Raw genomic sequence first — 23134 nt, forward strand, 5'->3', positions numbered from 1 at the left:
ATGTTTAGGTTAGTGGGAATCACAGAGGAATTAGGGATGGAAACTTCTTTGCTGGTGGTAGAAGCGGTCTGGTGAATTTTTAGAGAGAAGAGGCCGTCGATGTTTGAATGTAGAAAATTGTTCTGGCTGCAGCCTGCAGTATGGACTTGTTGGTGTGTGTAGCTCCCAGTGTTCTGACAGCGCAACGTTTTGGGGAAGCATGTGATTCAGCAGCTACCAGTGGGCTTCGTGCGGCGGAGATTTTGTGGCTGTTAGCGGAGTTGATAACAGAGGGTCGTTAAGAGAAGCCTGCATGCAGTAGGCAAAGGAGTAATGTTTGCTGGCGGGGGACGTGCGGCGATTAACCTGTGCGGTAGTGAAAAGGAGTTAAAAAGAAGGAAGTGTGCGGATGCGGTAAGAATGGAATAATTGTGGTAGGCTGCCGGCTGAGTAGTTTGGTGAATGTTTGGTGTGGGTCCGGCGTTGCCGATTGGATGGTGGGGCTGCAGTGTGAGTCAGATAAAAAAAAAAAAAAAACCAGGAGTAGGATCCAATGGGACCAACTGGCATGTATAGAGGCGTGTAATGCAAAAGGGCTGTTTTTGGTAGCATCTCTCGCTTATGGCCATACCACCCTGAACACGCCCGATCTCGTCTGATCTCGGAAGCTAAGCAGGGTAGGGTCTGGTTAGTACTTGGATGGGAGACCACCTGGGACTACCAATTGCTGTAAGCTTTTCTCACTTTTACTTTAAACGGGGGGCGCTCCACTTCACGATTAATTTAAATCTATCACTCCCCTTCCATTTTACTATTTTATATATATTTTTTTTTTCTCTCTTTCATAAAGGCAGCTTTTACACACCGTTTTACTCTAAATACTTCCTGGTAATTCTAGGTGCTGTAAGCTGTTCGTGCCTATATTCCACCAGGGCGCGATCTTCTCACAAACTTGATGACTGTCACTCCCCATTCACGTTTTACAACTTATTGTTAATGATAAAGAGACAGCTTTTTACACACAGTTTTAAACAAAGTACTGATATTATTCCTCTTCAACTGACCGCTTTGTTTTCTATGCAAAAACCACTTCGCCACAGAAGACTCGATATTATTGGCATAGCAAGTTCTGCTCTTCTCCTTTCAAAACTTGCTAAAAGCTGTATTTAAAAGAACAGATTGGCCGGGGTAATTCACACCCTTCAATGCCAGCTTAATGTTTGGGTTAGTGGGAGTCATAGAGGAATTAGGGATGGAAACTTCTTTGCTGGTGGTAGAAGCGGTCTGGTGAATTTTTAGAGAGAAGAGGCCGTCGATGTTTGAATGTAGAAAATTGTTCTGGCTGCAGCCTGCAGTATGGACTTGTTGGTGTGTGTAGCTCCCAGTGTTCTGACAGCGCGACGTTTTGGGGAAGCATGTGATTCAGCAGCTACCAGTGGGCTTCGTGCGGTGGAGATTTTGTGGCTGTTAGCGGAGTTGATAACAGAGGGTCGTTAAGAGAAGCCTGCATGCAGTAGGTAAAGGAGTAATGTTTGCCGGCGGGGGACGTGCGGCGATTAACCTGTGCGGTAGTGAAAAGGAGTTAAAGAGAAGGAAGTGTGCGGATGCGGAAAGAATGGAATAATTGTGGTAGGCTGCCGGCTGAGTAGTTTGGTGAATGTTTGGTGTGGGTCCGGCGTTGCCGATTGGATGGTGGGGCTGCAGTGTGAGTCAGATAAAAAAAAAAAAAAAAAACAGGAGTAGGATCCAATGGGACCAACTGGCATGTATAGAGGCGTGTAATGCAAAAGGGCTGTTTTTGGTAGCATCTCTCGCTTATGGCCATACCACCCTGAACACGCCCGATCTCGTCTGATCTCGGAAGCTAAGCAGGATAGGGTCTGGTTAGTACTTGGATGGGAGACCACCTGGGAATACCAGGTGCTGTAAGCTTTTCTCACTTTTACTTTATACAGGGGGCGCTCCACTTCACGATTAATTTAAATCTATCACTCCCCTTCCATTTTACTATTTTATATATATATATATATATTTTTCTCTCATTCTTAAAGCCAGCTTTTAGAAACCGTTGTACTCTAAATACTTCCTGGGAATTCTAGGTGCTGTAAGCTGTTCGTGCCTTTATTCCACCAGGGCGCGATCTTCTCACAAACTTGAAGACTGTCACTCCCCATTCACATTTTACAACTTATTGTTAATGATAAAGAGACAGCTTTTTACACACAGTTTTAAACAAAGTACTGATATTATTCCTCTTCAACTGACCGCTTTGTTTTCTATGCAAAAACCACTTCGCCACAGAAGACTCGATATTATTGGCATAGCAAGTTCTGCTCTTCTCCTTTCAAAACTTGCTAAAAGCTGTATTTAAAAGAACAGGTTGGCCGGGGTAATTCACACCCTTCAATGCCAGCTTAATGTTTAGGTTAGTGGGAATCACAGAGGAATTAGGGATGGAAACTTCTTTGCTGGTGGTAGAAGCGGTCTGGTGAATTTTTAGAGAGAAGAGGCCGTCGATGTTTCAATGTAGAAAATTGTTCTGGCTGCAGCCTGCAGTATGGACTTGTTGGTGTGTGTAGCTCCCAGTGTTCTGACAGCGCGACGTTTTGGGGAAGCATGTGATTCAGCAGCTACCAGTGGGCTTCGTGCGGCGGAGATTTTGTGGCTGTTAGCGGAGTTGATAACAGAGGGTCGTTAAGAGAAGCCTGCATGCAGTAGGCAAAGGAGTAATGTTTGCCGGCGGGGGACGTGCGGCGATTAACCTGTGCGGTAGTGAAAAGGAGTTAAAAATAAGGAAGTGTGCGGATGCGGAAAGAATGGAATAATTGTGGTAGGCTGCCGGCTGAGTAGTTTGGTGAATGTTTGGTGTGGGTCCGGCGCTGCCGATTGGATGGTGGGGCTGGAGTGTGAGTCAGACAAAAAAAAAAAAAAAAAAAAAAACAGGAGTAGGATCCACTTGGACTAACTGGCATGTATAGATTCGTGTAATGCAAATGGGCTGTTTTTGGTAGCATCTCTCGCTTACGGCCATACCACCCTGAACACGCCCGATCTCGTCTGATCTCGGAAGCTAAGCAGGGTAGGGTCTGGTTAGTACTTGGATGGGAGACCTCCTGGGAATACCAGGTGCTGTAAGCTTTTCTCACTTTTACTTTATACAGGGGGCGCTCCACTTCACGATTAATTTAAATCTATCACTCCCCTTCCATTTTACTATTTTATATATATATATATTTTTCTCTCATTCATAAAGGTAGCTTTTACACACCGTTTTACTCTAAATACTTCCTGGTAATTCAAGGTGCTCTAAGCTGTTCGTGCCTTTATTCCACCAGGGCGCGATCTTCTCACAAACTTGAAGACTGTCACTCCCCATTCACGTTTTACAACTTATTGTTAATGATAAAGAGACAGCTTTTTACACACAGTTTTAAACAAAGTACTGATATTATTCCTCTTCAACTGACCGCTTTGTTTTCTATGCAAAAACCACTTCGCCACAGAAGACTCGATATTATTGGCATAGCAAGTTCTGCTCTTCTCCTTTCAAAACTTGCTAAAAGCTGTATTTAAAAGAACAGATTGGCCGGGGTAATTCACACCCTTCAATGCCAGCTTAATGTTTAGGTTAGTGGGAGTCACAGAGGAATTAGGGATGGAAACTTCTTTGCTGGTGGTAGAAGCGGTCTGGTGAATTTTTAGAGAGAAGAGGCCGTCGATGTTTGAATGTAGAAAATTGTTCTGGCTGCAGACTGCAGTATGGACTTGTTGGTGTGTGTAGCTCCCAGTGTTCTGACAGCGCGACGTTTTGGGGAAGCATGTGACTCAGCAGCTTCCAGTGGGCTTCGTGCGGCGGAGATTTTGTGGCTGTTAGCGGAGTTGATAACAGAGGGTCGTTAAGAGAAGCCTGCATGCAGTAGGCAAAGGAGTAATGTTTGCCGGCGGGGGACGTGCGGCGATTAACCTGTGCGGTAGTGAAAAAGAGTTAAAAAGAAGGAAGTGTGCGGATGCGGAAAGAATGGAATAATTGTGGTATGCTGCTGGCTGAGTAGTTTGGTGAATGTTTGGTGTGGGTCCGGCGCTGCCGATTGGATGGTGGGGCTGCAGTGTGAGTCAGATAAAAAAAAAAAAAAGAACATTAGTAGGATCCAATGGGACCAACTGGCATGTATAGAGGCGTGTAATGCAAAAGGGCTGTTTTTGGTAGCGTCTCTCGCTTATGGCCATACCACCCTGAACACGCCCGATCTCATCCGATCTCGTAAGCTAAGCAGGGTAGGGTCTGGTTAGTACTTGGATGGGAGACCTCCTGGGAATACCAGGTGCTGTAAGCTTTTCTCACTTTTACTTTATACAGGGGGCGCTCCACTTCACGATTAATTTAAATCTATCACTCCCCTTCCATTTTACTATTTTATATATATATATATATATTTTTCTCTCATTCATAAAGGTAGCTTTTACACACCGTTTTACTCTAAATACTTCCTGGTAATTCAAGGTGCTCTAAGCTGTTCGTGCCTTTATTCCACCAGGGCGCGATCTTCTCACAAACTTGAAGACTGTCACTCCCCATTCACGTTTTACAACTTATTGTTAATGATAAAGAGACAGCTTTTTACACACAGTTTTAAACAAAGTACTGATATTATTCCTCTTCAACTGACCGCTTTGTTTTCTATGCAAAAACCACTTCGCCACAGAAGACTCGATATTATTGGCATAGCAAGTTCTGCTCTTCTCCTTTCAAAACTTGCTAAAAGCTGTATTTAAAAGAACAGATTGGCCGGGGTAATTCACACCCTTCAATGCCAGCTTAATGTTTAGGTTAGTGGGAGTCACAGAGGAATTAGGGATGGAAACTTCTTTGCTGGTGGTAGAAGCGGTCTGGTGAATTTTTAGAGAGAAGAGGCCGTCGATGTTTGAATGTAGAAAATTGTTCTGGCTGCAGCCTGCAGTATGGACTTGTTGGTGTGTGTAGCTCCCAGTGTTCTGACAGCGTGACGTTTTGGGGAAGCATGTGACTCAGCAGCTTCCAGTGGGCTTCGTGCGGCGGAGATTTTGTGGCTGTTAGCGGAGTTGATAACAGAGGGTCGTTAAGAGAAGCCTGCATGCAGTAGGCAAAGGAGTAATGTTTGCCGGCGGGGGACGTGCGGCGATTAACCTGTGCGGTAGTGAAAAAGAGTTAAAAAGAAGGAAGTGTGCGGATGCGGAAAGAATGGAATAATTGTGGTATGCTGCTGGCTGAGTAGTTTGGTGAATGTTTGGTGTGGGTCCGGCGCTGCCGATTGGATGGTGGGGCTGCAGTGTGAGTCAGATAAAAAAAAAAAAAAGAACATTAGTAGGATCCAATGGGACCAACTGGCATGTATAGAGGCGTGTAATGCAAAAGGGCTGTTTTTGGTAGCGTCTCTCGCTTATGGCCATACCACCCTGAACACGCCCGATCTCATCCGATCTCGTAAGTTAAGTAGGGTAGGGTCTGGTTAGTACTTGGATGGGAGACCTCCTGGGAATACCAGGTGCTGTAAGCTTTTCTCACTTTTACTTTATACAGGGGGCGCTCCACTTCACGATTAATTTAAATCTATCACTCCCCTTCCATTTTACTATTTTATATATATATATATTTTTCTCTCATTCATAAAGGTAGCTTTTACACACCGTTTTACTCTAAATACTTCCTGGTAATTCAAGGTGCTCTAAGCTGTACGTGCCTTTATTCCACCAGGGCGCGATCTTCTCACAAACTTGAAGACTGTCACTCCCCATTCACATTTTACAACTTATTGTTAATGATAAAGAGACAGCTTTTTACACACAGTTTTAAACAAAGTACTGATATTATTCCTCTTCAACTGACCGCTTTGTTTTCTATGCAAAAACCACTTCGCCACAGAAGACTCGATATTATTGGCATAGCAAGTTCTGCTCTTCTCCTTTCAAAACTTGCTAAAAGCTGTATTTGAAAGAACAGATTGGCCGGGGTAATTCACACCCTTCAATGCCAGCTTAATGTTTAGGTTAGTGGGAGTCACAGAGGAATTAGGGATGGAAACTTCTTTGCTGGTGGTAGAAGCGGTCTGGTGAATTTTTAGAGAGAAGAGGCCGTCGATGTTTGAATGTAGAAAATTGTTCTGGCTGCAGCCTGCAGTATGGACTTGTTGGTGTGTGTAGCTCCCAGTGTTCTGACAGCGCGACGTTTTGGGGAAGCATGTGATTCAGCAGCTACCAGTGGGCTTCGTGCGGCAGAGATTTTGTGGCTGTTAGTGGAGTTGATAACAGAGGGTCGTTAAGAGAAGCCTGCATGCAGTAGGCAAAGGAGTAATGTTTGCCGGCGGGGGACGTGCGGCGATTAACCTGTGCGGTAGTGAAAAGGAGTTAAAAAGAAGGAAGTGTGCGGATGCGGAAAGAATGGAATAATTGTGGGAGGCTGCTGGCTGAGTAGTTTGGTGAATGTTTGGTGTGGGTCCGGCGCTGCCGATTGGATGGTGGGGCTGCAGTGTGAGTCAGATAAAAAAAAAAAAAAGAACATTAGTAGGATCCAATGGGACCAACTGGCATGTATAGAGGCGTGTAATGCAAAAGGGCTGTTTTTGGTAGCATCTCTCGCTTACGGCCATACCACCCTGAACACGCCTGATCTCGTCTGATCTCGGAAGCTAAGCAGGGTAGGGTCTGGTTAGTACTTGGATGGGAGACCACCTGGGAATACCAGGTGCTGTAAGCTTTTCTCACTTTTACTTTATACAGGGGGCGCTCCACTTCACGATTAATTTAAATCTATCACTCCCCTTCCATTTTACTATTTTATATATATATATTTTTTTTCTCTCATTCATAAAGGCAGCTTTTAGAAACCGTTTTACTCTAAATACTTCCTGGTAATTCTAGGTGCTGTAAGCTGTTCGTGCCTTTATTCCACCAGGGCGCGATCTTCTCACAAACTTGAAGACTATCACTCCCCATTCACATTTTACAACTTATTGTTAATGATAAAGAGACAGCTTTTTACACACAGTTTTAAACAAAGTACTGATATTATTCCTCTTCAACTGACCGCTTTGTTTTCTATGCAAAAACCACTTCGCCACAGAAGACTCGATTTTATTGGCAAAGCAAGGTCTGCTCTTCTCCTCCCTTCAAAACTTGCTAAAAGCTTTATTTAAAAGAGCAGGTTGGCCGGGGTAATTCACACCCTTCAATGCCAGATTAATGTTTAGGATAGTGGGAATCACAGAGGTATTAGGGATGGAAACTTCTTTGCTGGTGGTAGAAGCGGTCTGGTGAATTTTTAGAGAGAAGAGGCCGTCGATGTTTCAATGTAGAAAATTGTTCTGGATGCAGCCTGCAGTATGGACTTGTTGGTGTGTGTAGCTCCCAGTGTTCTGACAGCGCGACGTTTTGGGGAAGCATGTGATTCAACAGCTACCAGTGGGCTTCGTGCGGCAGAGATTTTGTGGCTGTTAGCGGAGTTGATAACACAGGGTTGTTAAGAGAAGCCTGCATGAGGTAGGCAAAGGAGTAATGTTTGCCGGCGGGGGACGTGCGGCGATTAACCTGTGCGGTAGTGAAAAGGAGTTAAAGAGAAGGAAGTGTGCGGATGCGGAAAGAATGGAATAATTGTGGTAGGCTGCCGGCTGAGTAGTTTGGTGAATGTTTGGTGTGGTTCCGGCACTGCCGATTGGATGGTGGGGCTGCAGTGTGAGTCAGATAAAAAAAAAAAAAAAAACAGGAGTAGGATCCAATGGGACTAACTGGCATGTATAGACGCGTGTAATGCAAAAGGGCTATTTTTGGTAGCGTCTCTCACTTACGGCCATACCACCCTGAACGCGCCCGATTTCGTCTGATCTTGGAAGCTAAGCAGGCTAGGGTCTGGTTAGTACTTGAATGGGAGACCGTCTGGGAATACCAGGTGCTGTAAGCTTTTCTCACTTTTACTTTATACAGGGGGCGCTCCACTTCACGATTAATTTAAATGTATCACTCCCCTTCCATTTTACTATTTTATATATTTCTTTTTTCTCTCATTCATAAAGGCAGCTTTTACACACCGTTTTACTCTAAATACTGCCTGGTAATTATAGCTGCTGTAAGCTGTTCGTGCCTTTATTCCACCAGGGCGCGATCTTCTCACAAACTTGAAGACTATCACTCCCCATTCACATTTTACAACTTATTGTTAATGATAAAGAGACAGCTTTTTACACACAGTTTTAAACAAAGTACTGATATTATTCCTCTTCAACTGACCGCTTTGTTTTCTATGCAAAAACCACTTCGCCACAGAAGACTCGATATTATTGGCATAGCAAGTTCTGCTCTTCTCCTTTCAAAACTTGCTAAAAGCTGTATTTAATAGAACAGATTGGCCGGGGTAATTCACACCCTTCAATGCCAGCTTAATGTTTAGGTTAGTGGGAGTCACAGAGGAATTAGGGATGGAAACTTCTTTGCTGGTGGTAGAAGCGGTCTGGTGAATTTTTAGAGAGAAGAGGCCGTCGATGTTTGAATGTAGAAAATTGTTCTGGCTGCAGCCTGCAGTATGGACTTGTTGGTGTGTGTAGCTCCCAGTGTTCTGACAGCGCGACGTTTTGGGGAAGCATGTGATTCAGCAGCTACCAGTGGGCTTCGTGCGGCAGAGATTTTGTGGCTGTTAGCGGAGTTGATAACAGAGGGTCGTTAAGAGAAGCCTGCATGCAGTAGGCAAAGGAGTAATGTTTGCCGGCGGGGGACGTGCGGCGATTAACCTGTGCGGTAGTGAAAAGGAGTTAAAAAGAAGGAAGTGTGCGGATGCGGAAAGAATGGAATAATTGTGGTAGGCTGCCGGCTGAGTAGTTTGGTGAATGTTTGGTGTGGGTCCGGCGCTGCCGATTGGATGGTGGGGCTGCAGTGTGAGTCAGATAAAAAAAAAAAAGAACATTAGTAGGATCCAATGGGACCAACTGGCATGTATATAGGCGTGTAATGCAAAAGGGCTGTTTTTGGTAGCATCTCTCGCTTACGGCCATACCACCCTGAACACGCCCGATCTCGTCTAATCTCGGAAGCTAAGCAGGGTAGGGTCTGGTTAGTACTTGGATGGGAGACCACCTGGGAATACCAGGTGCTGTAAGCTTTTCTCACTTTTACTTTATACAGGGGGCGCTCCACTTCACGATTAATTTAAATCTATCACTCCCCTTCCATTTTACTATTTTATATATATATATATATTTTTCTCTCATTCATAAAGGTAGCTTTTACACACCGTTTTACTCTAAATACTTCCTGGTAATTCAAGGTGCTCTAAGCTGTTCGTGCCTTTATTCCACCAGGGCGCGATCTTCTCACAAACTTGAAGACTGTCACTCCCCATTCACGTTTTACAACTTATTGTTAATGATAAAGAGACAGCTTTTTACACACAGTTTTAAACAAAGTACTGATATTATTCCTCTTCAACTGACCGCTTTGTTTTCTATGCAAAAACCACTTCGCCACAGAAGACTCGATATTATTGGCATAGCAAGTTCTGCTCTTCTCCTTTCAAAACTTGCTAAAAGCTGTATTTAAAAGAACAGATTGGCCGGGGTAATTCACACCCTTCAATGCCAGCTTAATGTTTAGGTTAGTGGGAGTCACAGAGGAATTAGGGATGGAAACTTCTTTGCTGGTGGTAGAAGCGGTCTGGTGAATTTTTAGAGAGAAGAGGCCGTCGATGTTTGAATGTAGAAAATTGTTCTGGCTGCAGACTGCAGTATGGACTTGTTGGTGTGTGTAGCTCCCAGTGTTCTGACAGCGCGACGTTTTGGGGAAGCATGTGACTCAGCAGCTTCCAGTGGGCTTCGTGCGGCGGAGATTTTGTGGCTGTTAGCGGAGTTGATAACAGAGGGTCGTTAAGAGAAGCCTGCATGCAGTAGGCAAAGGAGTAATGTTTGCCGGCGGGGGACGTGCGGCGATTAACCTGTGCGGTAGTGAAAAAGAGTTAAAAAGAAGGAAGTGTGCGGATGCGGAAAGAATGGAATAATTGTGGTATGCTGCTGGCTGAGTAGTTTGGTGAATGTTTGGTGTGGGTCCGGCGCTGCCGATTGGATGGTGGGGCTGCAGTGTGAGTCAGATAAAAAAAAAAAAAAGAACATTAGTAGGATCCAATGGGACCAACTGGCATGTATAGAGGCGTGTAATGCAAAAGGGCTGTTTTTGGTAGCGTCTCTCGCTTATGGCCATACCACCCTGAACACGCCCGATCTCATCCGATCTCGTAAGCTAAGCAGGGTAGGGTCTGGTTAGTACTTGGATGGGAGACCTCCTGGGAATACCAGGTGCTGTAAGCTTTTCTCACTTTTACTTTATACAGGGGGCGCTCCACTTCACGATTAATTTAAATCTATCACTCCCCTTCCATTTTACTATTTTATATATATATATATATTTTTCTCTCATTCATAAAGGTAGCTTTTACACACCGTTTTACTCTAAATACTTCCTGGTAATTCAAGGTGCTCTAAGCTGTTCGTGCCTTTATTCCACCAGGGCGCGATCTTCTCACAAACTTGAAGACTGTCACTCCCCATTCACGTTTTACAACTTATTGTTAATGATAAAGAGACAGCTTTTTACACACAGTTTTAAACAAAGTACTGATATTATTCCTCTTCAACTGACCGCTTTGTTTTCTATGCAAAAACCACTTCGCCACAGAAGACTCGATATTATTGGCATAGCAAGTTCTGCTCTTCTCCTTTCAAAACTTGCTAAAAGCTGTATTTAAAAGAACAGATTGGCCGGGGTAATTCACACCCTTCAATGCCAGCTTAATGTTTAGGTTAGTGGGAGTCACAGAGGAATTAGGGATGGAAACTTCTTTGCTGGTGGTAGAAGCGGTCTGGTGAATTTTTAGAGAGAAGAGGCCGTCGATGTTTGAATGTAGAAAATTGTTCTGGCTGCAGCCTGCAGTATGGACTTGTTGGTGTGTGTAGCTCCCAGTGTTCTGACAGCGTGACGTTTTGGGGAAGCATGTGACTCAGCAGCTTCCAGTGGGCTTCGTGCGGCGGAGATTTTGTGGCTGTTAGCGGAGTTGATAACAGAGGGTCGTTAAGAGAAGCCTGCATGCAGTAGGCAAAGGAGTAATGTTTGCCGGCGGGGGACGTGCGGCGATTAACCTGTGCGGTAGTGAAAAAGAGTTAAAAAGAAGGAAGTGTGCGGATGCGGAAAGAATGGAATAATTGTGGTATGCTGCTGGCTGAGTAGTTTGGTGAATGTTTGGTGTGGGTCCGGCGCTGCCGATTGGATGGTGGGGCTGCAGTGTGAGTCAGATAAAAAAAAAAAAAAGAACATTAGTAGGATCCAATGGGACCAACTGGCATGTATAGAGGCGTGTAATGCAAAAGGGCTGTTTTTGGTAGCGTCTCTCGCTTATGGCCATACCACCCTGAACACGCCCGATCTCATCCGATCTCGTAAGTTAAGTAGGGTAGGGTCTGGTTAGTACTTGGATGGGAGACCTCCTGGGAATACCAGGTGCTGTAAGCTTTTCTCACTTTTACTTTATACAGGGGGCGCTCCACTTCAGGATTAATTTAAATCTATCACTCCCCTTCCATTTTACTATTTTATATATATATATATTTTTCTCTCATTCATAAAGGTAGCTTTTACACACCGTTTTACTCTAAATACTTCCTGGTAATTCAAGGTGCTCTAAGCTGTACGTGCCTTTATTCCACCAGGGCGCGATCTTCTCACAAACTTGAAGACTGTCACTCCCCATTCACATTTTACAACTTATTGTTAATGATAAAGAGACAGCTTTTTACACACAGTTTTAAACAAAGTACTGATATTATTCCTCTTCAACTGACCGCTTTGTTTTCTATGCAAAAACCACTTCGCCACAGAAGACTCGATATTATTGGCATAGCAAGTTCTGCTCTTCTCCTTTCAAAACTTGCTAAAAGCTGTATTTGAAAGAACAGATTGGCCGGGGTAATTCACACCCTTCAATGCCAGCTTAATGTTTAGGTTAGTGGGAGTCACAGAGGAATTAGGGATGGAAACTTCTTTGCTGGTGGTAGAAGCGGTCTGGTGAATTTTTAGAGAGAAGAGGCCGTCGATGTTTGAATGTAGAAAATTGTTCTGGCTGCAGCCTGCAGTATGGACTTGTTGGTGTGTGTAGCTCCCAGTGTTCTGACAGCGCGACGTTTTGGGGAAGCATGTGATTCAGCAGCTACCAGTGGGCTTCGTGCGGCAGAGATTTTGTGGCTGTTAGCGGAGTTGATAACAGAGGGTCGTTAAGAGAAGCCTGCATGCAGTAGGCAAAGGAGTAATGTTTGCCGGCGGGGGACGTGCGGCGATTAACCTGTGCGGTAGTGAAAAGGAGTTAAAAAGAAGGAAGTGTGCGGATGCGGAAAGAATGGAATAATTGTGGGAGGCTGCTGGCTGAGTAGTTTGGTGAATGTTTGGTGTGGGTCCGGCGCTGCCGATTGGATGGTGGGGCTGCAGTGTGAGTCAGATAAAAAAAAAAAAAAGAACATTAGTAGGATCCAATGGGACCAACTGGCATGTATAGAGGCGTGTAATGCAAAAGGGCTGTTTTTGGTAGCATCTCTCGCTTACGGCCATACCACCCTGAACACGCCTGATCTCGTCTGATCTCGGAAGCTAAGCAGGGTAGGGTCTGGTTAGTACTTGGATGGGAGACCACCTGGGAATACCAGGTGCTGTAAGCTTTTCTCACTTTTACTTTATACAGGGGGCGCTCCACTTCACGATTAATTTAAATCTATCACTCCCCTTCCATTTTACTATTTTATATATATATTTTTTTTTTCTCTCATTCATAAAGGCAGCTTTTAGAAACCGTTTTACTCTAAATACTTCCTGGTAATTCTAGGTGCTGTAAGCTGTTCGTGCCTTTATTCCACCAGGGCGCGATCTTCTCACAAACTTGAAGACTATCACTCCCCATTCACATTTTACAACTTATTGTTAATGATAAAGAGACAGCTTTTTACACACAGTTTTAAACAAAGTACTGATATTATTCCTCTTCAACTGACCGCTTTGTTTTCTATGCAAAAACCACTTCGCCACAGAAGACTCGATATTATTGGCATAGCAAGTTCTGCTCTTCTCCTTTCAAAACTTGCTAAAAGCTGTATTTAAAAGAACAGATTGGCCGGGGTAATTCACACCCTTCAATGCCAGCTTAATGTTTAGGTTAGTGGGAGTCACAGAGGAATTAGGGATGGAAACTTCTTTGCTGGTGGTAGAAGCGGTCTGGTGAATTTTTAGAGAGAAGAGGCCGTCGATGTTTGAATGTAGAAAATTGTTCTGGCTGCAGCCTGCAGTATGGACTTGTTGGTGTGTGTAGCTCCCAGTGTTCTGACAGCGCAACGTTTTGGGGAAGCATGTGATTCAGCAGCTACCAGTGGGCTTCGTGCGGCGGAGATTTTGTGGCTGTTAGCGGAGTTGATAACAGAGGGTCGTTAAGAGAAGCCTGCATGCAGTAGGCAAAGGAGTAATGTTTGCCGGCGGGGGACGTGCGGCGATTAACCTGTGCGGTAGTGAAAAGGAGTTAAAAAGAAGGAAGTGTGCGGATGCGGAAAGAATGGAATAATTGTGGTAGGCTGCTGGCTGAGTAGTTTGGTGAATGTTTGGTGTGGGTCCGGCGCTGCCGATTGGATGGTGGGGCTGCAGTGTGAGTCAGATAAAAAAAAAAAAAAGAACATTAGTAGGATCCAATGGGACCAACTGGCATGTATAGAGGCGTGTAATGCAAAAGGGCTGTTTTTGGTAGCATCTCTCGCTTACGGCCATACCACCCTGAACACGCCCGATCTCGTCTAATCTCGGAAGCTAAGCAGGGTAGGGTCTGGTTAGTACTTGGATGGGAGACCTCCTGGGAATACCAGGTGCTGTAAGCTTTTCTCACTTTTACTTTATACAGGGGGCGCTCCACTTCACGATTAATTTAAATCTATCACTCCCCTTCCATTTTACTATTTTATATATATATATATATATTTTTCTCTCATTCATAAAGGCAGCTTTTACACACCGTTTTACTCTAAATACTGCCTGGTAATTATAGCTGCTGTAAGCTGTTCGTGCCTTTATTCCACCAGGGCGCGATCTTCTCACAAACTTGAAGACTGTCACTCCCCATTCACGTTTTACAACTTATTGTTAATAATAAAGAGACAGCTTTTTACACACAGTTTTAAACAAAGTACTAATATAATTCCTCTTCAACTCACCGCTTTGTTTTCTATGCAAAAACCACTTCGCCACAGAATATTCGATATTATTGGCATATTATCTGCTCTTCTCCTCCTTTCAAAACTTGCTAAAAGCTGTATTTAAAAGAGCAGGTTGGCCGGGGTAATTTACACACTTCAATGCCAGCTTAATGTTTAGGTTAGTGGGAATCACAGAAGAATTAGGGATGGAAACTTCTTTGCTGGTGGTAGAAGCGGTCTGGTGAATTTTTAGAGAGAAGAGGCCGTCGATGTTTGAATGTAGAAAATTGTTCTGGCTGCAGCCTGCAGTATGGACTTGTTGGCGTGTGTAGCTCCCAGTGCTCTGACAGCGCGACGTTTTGGAGAAGCATGTGATTCAACAGCTACCAGTGGGCTTCGTGCGGCGGAGATTTTGTGGCTGTTAGCGGAGTTGATAACAGAGGGTCGTTAAGAGAAGCCTGCATGCAGTAGGCAAAGGAGTAATGTTTGCCGACGGGGGACGTGCGGCGATTAACCTGTGCGGTAGTGAAAAGGAGTTAAAAATAAGGAAGTGTGCGGATGCGGAAAGAATGGAATAATTGTGGTAGGCTGCCGGCTGAGTAGTTTGGTGAATGTTTGGTGTGGGTCCGGCGCTGCCGATTGGATGGTGGTGCTGCAGTGTGATTCAGATAAAAAAAAAAAAAAAAACCAGGAGTAGGATCCAATGGGACTAACTGGCATGTATAGACGCGTGTAATGCAAAAGGGCTGTTTTTGGTCGCGTCTCTCGCTTATGGCCATACCACCCTGAACACGCCCGATCTCATCCGATCTCGGAAGCCAAGCAGGGTAGGGTCTGGTTAGTACTTGGATGGGAGACCTCCTGGGAATACCAGGTGCTGTAAGCTTTTCTCACTTTTACTTTAAACGGGGGGCGCTCCACTTAACGATTAATTTAAATCTATCACTCCCCTTCCATTTTACTATTTTATATATATATATATTTTTTCTCTCATTCATAAAGGCAGCTTTTAGAAACCGTTTTACTCTAAATACTTCCTGGTAATTCTAGGTGCTGTAAGCTGTTCGTGCCTTTATTCCACCAGGGCGCGATCTTCTCACAAACTTGAAGACTGTCACTCCCCATTCACGTTTTACAACTTATTGTTAATGATAAAGAGACAGCTTTTTACACACAGTTTTAAACAAAGTACTGATATTATTCCTCTTCAACTGACCGCTTTGTTTTCTATGCAAAAACCACTTCGCCACAGAAGACTCGATATTATTGGCATAGCAAGTTCTGCTCTTCTCCTTTCAAAACTTGCTAAAAGCTGTATTTAAAAGAACAGATTGGCCGGGGTAATTCACACCCTTCAATGCCAGCTTAATGTTTAGGTTAGTGGGAATCACAGAGGAATTAGGGATGGAAACTTCTTTGCTGGTGGTAGAAGCGGTCTGGTGAATTTTTAGAGAGAAGAGGCCGTCGATGTTTGAATGTAGAAAATTGTTCTGGCTGCAGCCTGCAGTATGGACTTGTTGGTGTGTGTAGCTCCCAGTGTTCTGACAGCGCGACGTTTTGGGGAAGCATGTGATTCAGCAGCTACCAGTGGGCTTCGTGCGGCGGAGATTTTGTGGCTGTTAGCGGAGTTGATAACAGAGGGTCGTTAAGAGAAGCCTGCATGCAGTAGGCAAAGGAGTAATGTTTGCCGGCGGGGGACGTGCGGCGATTAACCTGTGCAGTAGTGAAAAGAAGTTAAAAAGAAGGAAGTGTGCGGATGCGGAAAGAATGGAATAATTGTGGTAGGTTGCCGGCTGAGTAGTTTGGTGAATGTTTGGTGTGGGTCCGGCGCTGCCGATTGGATGGTGGTGCTGCAGTGTGAGTCAGATTAAAAATAAAAAAAAAACCAGGAGTAGGATCCAATGGGACTAACTGGCATGTATAGACGCGTGTAATGCAAAAGGGCTGTTTTTGGTCGCGTCTCTCGCTTATGGCCATACCACCCTGAACACGCCCGATCTCATCCGATCTCGGAAGCCAAGCAGGGTAGGGTCTGGTTAGTACTTGGATGGGAGACCTCCTGGGAATACCAGGTGCTGTAAGCTTTTCTCACTTTTACTTTATACAGGGGGCGCTCCACTTCAGGATTAATTTAAATCTATCACTCCCCTTCCATTTTACTATTTTATATATATATATATATATATTTTTCTCTCATTCATAAAGGCAGCTTTTACACACCGTTTTACTCTAAATACTTCCTGGTAATTCAAGGTGCTCTAAGCTGTTCGTGCCTTTATTCCACCAGGGCGCGATTTTCTCACAAACTTGAAGACTGTCACTCCCCATTCACGTTTTACAACTTATTGTTAATGATAAAGAGACAGCTTTTTACACACAGTTTTAAACAAAGTACTGATATTATTCCTCTTCAACTGACCGCTTTGTTTTCTATGCAAAAACCACTTCGCCACAGAAGACTCGATATTATTGGCATAGCAAGTTCTGCTCTTCTCCTTTCAAAACTTGCTAAAAGCTGTATTTAAAAGAACAGATTGGCCGGGGTAATTCACACCCTTCAATGCCAGCTTAATGTTTAGGTTAGTGGGAGTCACAGAGGAATTAGGGATGGAAACTTCTTTGCTGGTGGTAGAAGCGGTCTGGTGAATTTTTAGAGAGAAGAAGCCGTCGATGTTTGAATGTAGAAAATTGTTCTGGCTGCAGCCTGCAGTATGGACTTGTTGGTGTGTGTAGCTCCCAGTGTTCTGACAGCGCGACGTTTTGGGGAAGCATGTGATTCAGCAGCTACCAGTGGGCTTCGTGCGGCGGAGATTTTGTGGCTGTTAGCGGAGTTGATAACAGAGGGTCGTTAAGAGAAGCCTGCATGCAGTAGGCAAAGGAGTAATGTTTGCCGGCGGGGGACGTGCGGCGATTAACCTGTGCGGTAGTGAAAAGGAGTTAAAAAGAAGGAAGTGTGCGGATGCGGAAAGAATGGAATAATTGTGGTAGGCTGCTGGCTGAGTAGTTTGGTGAATGTTTGGTGTGGGTCCGGCGCTGCCGATTGGATGGTGGGGCTGCAGTGTGAGTCAGATAAAAAAAAAAAAAAGAACATTAGTAGGATCCAATGGGACTAACTGGCATGTATAGACGCGTGTAATGCAAAAGGGCTGTTTTTGGTCGCATCTCTCGCTTATGGCCATACCACCCTGAACACGCCCGATCTCATCCGATCTCGGAAGCCAAGCAGGGTAGGGTCTGGTTAGTACTTGGATGGGAGACCTCCTGGGAATACCAGGTGCTGTAAGCTTATCTCACTTTTACTTTATACAGGGGGCGCTCCACTTCACGATTAATTTAAATCTATCACTCCCCTTCCATTTTACTATTTTATATATATATATTTTTTTTTTCTCTCATTCATAAAGGCAGCTTTTAGAAACCGTTTTACTCTAAATACTTCCTGGTAATTCTAGGTGCTGTAAGCTGTTCGTGCCTTTATTCCACTAGGGCGCGATCTTCTCACAAACTTGAAGACTGTCACTCCCCATTCACGTTTTACAACTTATTGTTAATGATAAAGAGACAGCTTTTTACACACAGTTTTAAACAAAGTACTGATATTATTCCTCTTCAACTGACCGCTTTGTTTTCTATGCAAAAACCACTTCGCCACAGAAGACTCGATATTATTGGCATAGCAAGTTCTGCTCTTCTCCTTTCAAAACTTGCTAAAAGCTGTATTTAAAAGAACAGATTGGCCGGGGTAATTCACACCCTTCAATGCCAGCTTAATGTTTAGGTTAGTGGGAATCACAGAGGAATTAGGGATGGAAACTTCTTTGCTGGTGGTAGAAGCGGTCTGGTGAATTTTTAGAGAGAAGAGGCCGTCGATGTTTGAATGTAGAAAATTGTTCTGGCTGCAGCCTGCAGTATGGACTTGTTGGTGTGTGTAGCTCCCAGTGTTCTGACAGCGCGACGTTTTGGGGAAGCATGTGATTCAGCAGCTACCAGTGGGCTTCGTGCGGCGGAGATTTTGTGGCTGTTAGCGGAGTTGATAACAGAGGGTCGTTAAGAGAAGCCTGCATGCAGTAGGCAAAGGAGTAATGTTTGCCGGCGGGGGACGTGCGGCGATTAACCTGTGCGGTAGTGAAAAGAAGTTAAAAAGAAGGAAGTGTGCGGATGCGGAAAGAATGGAATAATTGTGGTAGGCTGCCGGCTGAGTAGTTTGGTGAATGTTTGGTGTGGGTCCGGCGCTGCCGATTGGATGGTGGTGCTGCAGTGTGAGTCAGATTAAAAATAAAAAAAAAACCAGGAGTAGGATCCAATGGGACTAACTGGCATGTATAGACGCGTGTAATGCAAAAGGGCTGTTTTTGGTCGCGTCTCTCGCTTATGGCCATACCACCCTGAACACGCCCGATCTCATCCGATCTCGGAAGCCAAGCAGGGTAGGGTCTGGTTAGTACTTGGATGGGAGACCTCCTGGGAATACCAGGTGCTGTAAGCTTTTCTCACTTATACTTTATACAGGGGGCGCTCCACTTCACGATTAATTTAAATCTATCACTCCCCTTCCATTTTACTATTTTATATATATATATATATATATATTTTTCTCTCATTCATAAAGGTAGCTTTTACACACCGTTTTACTCTAAATACTTCCTGGTAATTCAAGGTGCTCTAAGCTGTTCGTGCTTTTATTCCACCAGGGCGCGATCTTCTCACAAACTTGAAGACTGTCACTCCCCATTCACGTTTTACAACTTATTGTTAATGATAAAGAGACAGCTTTTTACACACAGTTTTAAACAAAGTACTGATATTATTCCTCTTCAACTGACCGCTTTGTTTTCTATGCAAAAACCACTTCGCCACAGAAGACTCGATATTATTGGCATAGCAAGTTCTGCTCTTCTCCTTTCAAAACTTGCTAAAAGCTGTATTTAAAAGAACAGATTGGCCGGGGTAATTCACACCCTTCAATGCCAGCTTAATGTTTAGGTTAGTGGGAGTCACAGAGGAATTAGGGATGGAAACTTCGTTGCTGGTGGTAGAAGCGGTCTGGTGAATTTTTAGAGAGAAGAGGCCGTCGATGTTTGAATGTAGAAAATTGTTCTGGCTGCAGCCTGCAGTATGGACTTGTTGGTGTGTGTAGCTCCCAGTGTTCTGACAGCGCGACGTTTTGGGGAAGCATGTGATTCAGCAGCTACCAGTGGGCTTCGTGCGGCGGAGATTTTGTGGCTGTTAGCGGAGTTGATAACAGAGGGTCGTTAAGAGAAGCCTGCATGCAGTAGGCAAAGGAGTAATGTTTGCCGGCGGGGGACGTGCGGCGATTAACCTGTGCGGTAGTGAAAAGGAGTTAAAAAGAAGGAAGTGTGCGGATGCGGAAAGAATGGAATAATTGTGGTAGGCTGCTGGCTGAGTAGATTGGTGAATGTTTGGTGTGGGTCCGGCGCTGCCGATTGGATGGTGGGGCTGCAGTGTGAGTCAGATAAAAAAAAAAAAAAGAACATTAGTAGGATCCAATGGGACCAACTGGCATGTATAGAGGCGTGTAATGCAAAAGGGCTGTTTTTGGTAGCGTCTCTCGCTTATGGCCATACCACCCTGAACACGCCCGATCTCATCCGATCTCGTAAGCTAAGCAGGGTAGGGTCTGGTTAGTACTTGGATGGGATACCTCCTGGGAATACCAGGTGCTGTAAGCTTTTCTCACTTTTACTTTATACAGGGGGCGCTCCACTTCAGGATTAATTTAAATCTATCACTCCCCTTCCATTTTACTATTTTATATATATATATATTTTTCTCTCATTCATAAAGGTAGCTTTTACACACCGTTTTACTCTAAATACTTCCTGGTAATTCAAGGTGCTCTAAGCTGTTCGTGCCTTTATTCCACCAGGGCGCGATCTTCTCACAAACTTGAAGACTGTCACTCCCCATTCACGTTTTACAACTTATTGTTAATGATAAAGAGACAGCTTTTTACACACAGTTTTAAACAAAGTACTGATATTATTCCTCTTCAACTGACCGCTTTGTTTTCTATGCAAAAACCACTTCGCCACAGAAGACTCGATATTATTGGCATAGCAAGTTCTGCTCTTCTCCTTTCAAAACTTGCTAAAAGCTGTATTTAAAAGAACAGATTGGCCGGGGTAATTCACACCCTTCAATGCCAGCTTAATGTTTAGGTTAGTGGGAGTCACAGAGGAATTAGGGATGGAAACTTCTTTGCTGGTGGTAGAAGCGGTCTGGTGAATTTTTAGAGAGAAGAGGCCGTCGATGTTTGAATGTAGAAAATTGTTCTGGCTGCAGCCTGCAGTATGGACTTGTTGGTGTGTGTAGCTCCCAGTGTTCTGACAGCGCAACGTTTTGGGGAAGCATGTGATTCAGCAGCTACCAGTGGGCTTCGTGCGGCGGAGATTTTGTGGCTGTTAGCGGAGTTGATAACAGAGGGTCGTTAAGAGAAGCCTGCATGCAATAGGCAAAGGAGTAATGTTTGCCGGCGGGGGACGTGCGGCGATTAACCTGTGCGGTAGTGAAAAGGAGTTAAAAAGAAGGAAGTGTGCGGATGCGGAAAGAATGGAATAATTGTGGTAGGCTGCTGGCTGAGTAGTTTGGTGAATGTTTGGTGTGGGTCCGGCGCTGCCGATTGGATGGTGGGGCTGCAGTGTGAGTCAGATAAAAAAAAAAAAAAGAACATTAGTAGTATCCAATGGGACTAACTGGCATGTATAGATGCGTGTAATGCAAAAGGGCTGTTTTTGGTCGCATCTCTCGCTTATGGCCATACCACCCTGAACACGCCCGATCTCATCCGATCTCGGAAGCCAAGCAGGGTAGGGTCTGGTTAGTACTTGGATGGGAGACCTCCTGGGAATACCAGGTGCTGTAAGCTTATCTCACTTTTACTTTATACAGGGGGCGCTCCACTTCACGATTAATTTAAATCTATCACTCCCCTTCCATTTTACTATTTTATATATATATATATTTTTTTTCTCTCATTCATGAAGGCAGCTTTTACACACGTTTTACTCTAAATACTGCCTGGTAATTCTAGGTGCTGTAAGCTGTTCGTGCCTTTATTCCACCAGGGCGCGATCTTCTCACAAACTTGAAGACTGTCACTCCCCATTCACGTTTTACAACTTATTGTTAATGATAAAGAGACAGCTTTTTACACACAGTTTTAAACAAAGTACTGATATAATTCCTCTTCAACTCACCGCTTTGTTTTCTATGCAAAAACCACTTCGCCACAGAAGACTCGATTTTATTGGCAAAGCAAGGTCTGCTCTTCTCCTCCCTTCAAAACTTGCTAAAAGCTTTATTTAAAAGAGCAGGTTGGCCGGGGTAATTCACACCCTTCAATGCCAGATTAATGTTTAGGATAGTGGGAATCACAGAGGTATTAGGGATGGAAACTTCTTTGCTGGTGGTAGAAGCGGTCTGGTGAATTTTTAGAGAGAAGAGGCCGTCGATGTTTCAATGTAGAAAATTGTTCTGGATGCAGCCTGCAGTATGGACTTGTTGGTGTGTGTAGCTCCCAGTGTTCTGACAGCGCGACGTTTTGGGGAAGCATGTGATTCAACAGCTACCAGTGGGCTTCGTGCGGCAGAGATTTTGTGGCTGTTAGCGGAGTTGATAACACAGGGTTGTTAAGAGAAGCCTGCATGAGGTAGGCAAAGGAGTAATGTTTGCCGGCGGGGGACGTGCGGCGATTAACCTGTGCGGTAGTGAAAAGGAGTTAAAGAGAAGGAAGTGTGCGGATGCGGAAAGAATGGAATAATTGTGGTAGGCTGCCGGCTGAGTAGTTTGGTGAATGTTTGGTGTGGTTCCGGCACTGCCGATTGGATGGTGGGGCTGCAGTGTGAGTCAGATAAAAAAAAAAAAAAAAACAGGAGTAGGATCCAATGGGACTAACTGGCATGTATAGACGCGTGTAATGCAAAAGGGCTATTTTTGGTAGCGTCTCTCACTTACGGCCATACCACCCTGAACGCGCCCGATTTCGTCTGATCTTGGAAGCTAAGCAGGCTAGGGTCTGGTTAGTACTTGAATGGGAGACCGTCTGGGAATACCAGGTGCTGTAAGCTTTTCTCACTTTTACTTTATACAGGGGGCGCTCCACTTCACGATTAATTTAAATGTATCACTCCCCTTCCATTTTACTATTTTATATATTTCTTTTTTCTCTCATTCATAAAGGCAGCTTTTACACACCGTTTTACTCTAAATACTGCCTGGTAATTATAGCTGCTGTAAGCTGTTCGTGCCTTTATTCCACCAGGGCGCGATCTTCTCACAAACTTGAAGACTATCACTCCCCATTCACATTTTACAACTTATTGTTAATGATAAAGAGACAGCTTTTTACACACAGTTTTAAACAAAGTACTGATATTATTCCTCTTCAACTGACCGCTTTGTTTTCTATGCAAAAACCACTTCGCCACAGAAGACTCGATATTATTGGCATAGCAAGTTCTGCTCTTCTCCTTTCAAAACTTGCTAAAAGCTGTATTTAATAGAACAGATTGGCCGGGGTAATTCACACCCTTCAATGCCAGCTTAATGTTTAGGTTAGTGGGAGTCACAGAGGAATTAGGGATGGAAACTTCTTTGCTGGTGGTAGAAGCGGTCTGGTGAATTTTTAGAGAGAAGAGGCCGTCGATGTTTGAATGTAGAAAATTGTTCTGGCTGCAGCCTGCAGTATGGACTTGTTGGTGTGTGTAGCTCCCAGTGTTCTGACAGCGCGACGTTTTGGGGAAGCATGTGATTCAGCAGCTACCAGTGGGCTTCGTGCGGCAGAGATTTTGTGGCTGTTAGCGGAGTTGATAACAGAGGGTCGTTAAGAGAAGCCTGCATGCAGTAGGCAAAGGAGTAATGTTTGCCGGCGGGGGACGTGCGGCGATTAACCTGTGCGGTAGTGAAAAGGA

The 23134-nt window shown here is 44.4% G+C and overlaps 19 non-coding genes across 19 annotated transcripts; all 19 read left to right on the forward strand.

The window, feature by feature from the left end:
- Nucleotides 1-596: 596 nt before the first annotated feature.
- LOC125737273 (5S ribosomal RNA) lies at nt 597-715 on the forward strand. Its single transcript, XR_007396539.1, has one exon. It is a non-coding gene; the product is annotated as a 5S ribosomal RNA (ribosomal RNA).
- A 1077-nt stretch (nt 716-1792) lies between these two features.
- Nucleotides 1793-1911, forward strand: LOC125734367 (5S ribosomal RNA). The gene has a single exon (XR_007393682.1). It is a non-coding gene; the product is annotated as a 5S ribosomal RNA (ribosomal RNA).
- Nucleotides 1912-2998: 1087 nt separating this feature from the next.
- LOC125734544 (5S ribosomal RNA) lies at nt 2999-3117 on the forward strand. Its single transcript, XR_007393852.1, has one exon. It is a non-coding gene; the product is annotated as a 5S ribosomal RNA (ribosomal RNA).
- A 1077-nt stretch (nt 3118-4194) lies between these two features.
- Nucleotides 4195-4313, forward strand: LOC125733778 (5S ribosomal RNA). Its single transcript, XR_007393115.1, has one exon. It is a non-coding gene; the product is annotated as a 5S ribosomal RNA (ribosomal RNA).
- A 1081-nt stretch (nt 4314-5394) lies between these two features.
- On the forward strand, nt 5395-5513 carry LOC125734259 (5S ribosomal RNA). The gene has a single exon (XR_007393578.1). It is a non-coding gene; the product is annotated as a 5S ribosomal RNA (ribosomal RNA).
- Nucleotides 5514-6590: 1077 nt separating this feature from the next.
- LOC125733246 (5S ribosomal RNA) lies at nt 6591-6709 on the forward strand. Its single transcript, XR_007392597.1, has one exon. It is a non-coding gene; the product is annotated as a 5S ribosomal RNA (ribosomal RNA).
- Nucleotides 6710-7790: 1081 nt separating this feature from the next.
- Nucleotides 7791-7909, forward strand: LOC125731126 (5S ribosomal RNA). The gene has a single exon (XR_007391412.1). It is a non-coding gene; the product is annotated as a 5S ribosomal RNA (ribosomal RNA).
- Nucleotides 7910-8981: 1072 nt separating this feature from the next.
- On the forward strand, nt 8982-9100 carry LOC125734150 (5S ribosomal RNA). Its single transcript, XR_007393474.1, has one exon. It is a non-coding gene; the product is annotated as a 5S ribosomal RNA (ribosomal RNA).
- A 1079-nt stretch (nt 9101-10179) lies between these two features.
- LOC125733779 (5S ribosomal RNA) lies at nt 10180-10298 on the forward strand. The gene has a single exon (XR_007393116.1). It is a non-coding gene; the product is annotated as a 5S ribosomal RNA (ribosomal RNA).
- Nucleotides 10299-11377: 1079 nt separating this feature from the next.
- Nucleotides 11378-11496, forward strand: LOC125734260 (5S ribosomal RNA). Its single transcript, XR_007393579.1, has one exon. It is a non-coding gene; the product is annotated as a 5S ribosomal RNA (ribosomal RNA).
- Nucleotides 11497-12573: 1077 nt separating this feature from the next.
- LOC125733247 (5S ribosomal RNA) lies at nt 12574-12692 on the forward strand. Its single transcript, XR_007392598.1, has one exon. It is a non-coding gene; the product is annotated as a 5S ribosomal RNA (ribosomal RNA).
- Nucleotides 12693-13770: 1078 nt separating this feature from the next.
- LOC125734060 (5S ribosomal RNA) lies at nt 13771-13889 on the forward strand. Its single transcript, XR_007393387.1, has one exon. It is a non-coding gene; the product is annotated as a 5S ribosomal RNA (ribosomal RNA).
- A 1082-nt stretch (nt 13890-14971) lies between these two features.
- LOC125732737 (5S ribosomal RNA) lies at nt 14972-15090 on the forward strand. Its single transcript, XR_007392107.1, has one exon. It is a non-coding gene; the product is annotated as a 5S ribosomal RNA (ribosomal RNA).
- Nucleotides 15091-16169: 1079 nt separating this feature from the next.
- On the forward strand, nt 16170-16288 carry LOC125732738 (5S ribosomal RNA). The gene has a single exon (XR_007392108.1). It is a non-coding gene; the product is annotated as a 5S ribosomal RNA (ribosomal RNA).
- A 1083-nt stretch (nt 16289-17371) lies between these two features.
- On the forward strand, nt 17372-17490 carry LOC125732739 (5S ribosomal RNA). The gene has a single exon (XR_007392109.1). It is a non-coding gene; the product is annotated as a 5S ribosomal RNA (ribosomal RNA).
- Nucleotides 17491-18571: 1081 nt separating this feature from the next.
- On the forward strand, nt 18572-18690 carry LOC125732741 (5S ribosomal RNA). Its single transcript, XR_007392110.1, has one exon. It is a non-coding gene; the product is annotated as a 5S ribosomal RNA (ribosomal RNA).
- A 1085-nt stretch (nt 18691-19775) lies between these two features.
- LOC125734670 (5S ribosomal RNA) lies at nt 19776-19894 on the forward strand. Its single transcript, XR_007393973.1, has one exon. It is a non-coding gene; the product is annotated as a 5S ribosomal RNA (ribosomal RNA).
- A 1077-nt stretch (nt 19895-20971) lies between these two features.
- LOC125732742 (5S ribosomal RNA) lies at nt 20972-21090 on the forward strand. The gene has a single exon (XR_007392111.1). It is a non-coding gene; the product is annotated as a 5S ribosomal RNA (ribosomal RNA).
- Nucleotides 21091-22172: 1082 nt separating this feature from the next.
- LOC125731127 (5S ribosomal RNA) lies at nt 22173-22291 on the forward strand. The gene has a single exon (XR_007391413.1). It is a non-coding gene; the product is annotated as a 5S ribosomal RNA (ribosomal RNA).
- Nucleotides 22292-23134: the final 843 nt, after the last annotated feature.

This window comes from Brienomyrus brachyistius, chromosome 2, assembly GCF_023856365.1.
Source record: "Brienomyrus brachyistius isolate T26 chromosome 2, BBRACH_0.4, whole genome shotgun sequence".
In the NCBI taxonomy this organism is placed as follows: domain Eukaryota; kingdom Metazoa; phylum Chordata; class Actinopteri; order Osteoglossiformes; family Mormyridae; genus Brienomyrus; species Brienomyrus brachyistius.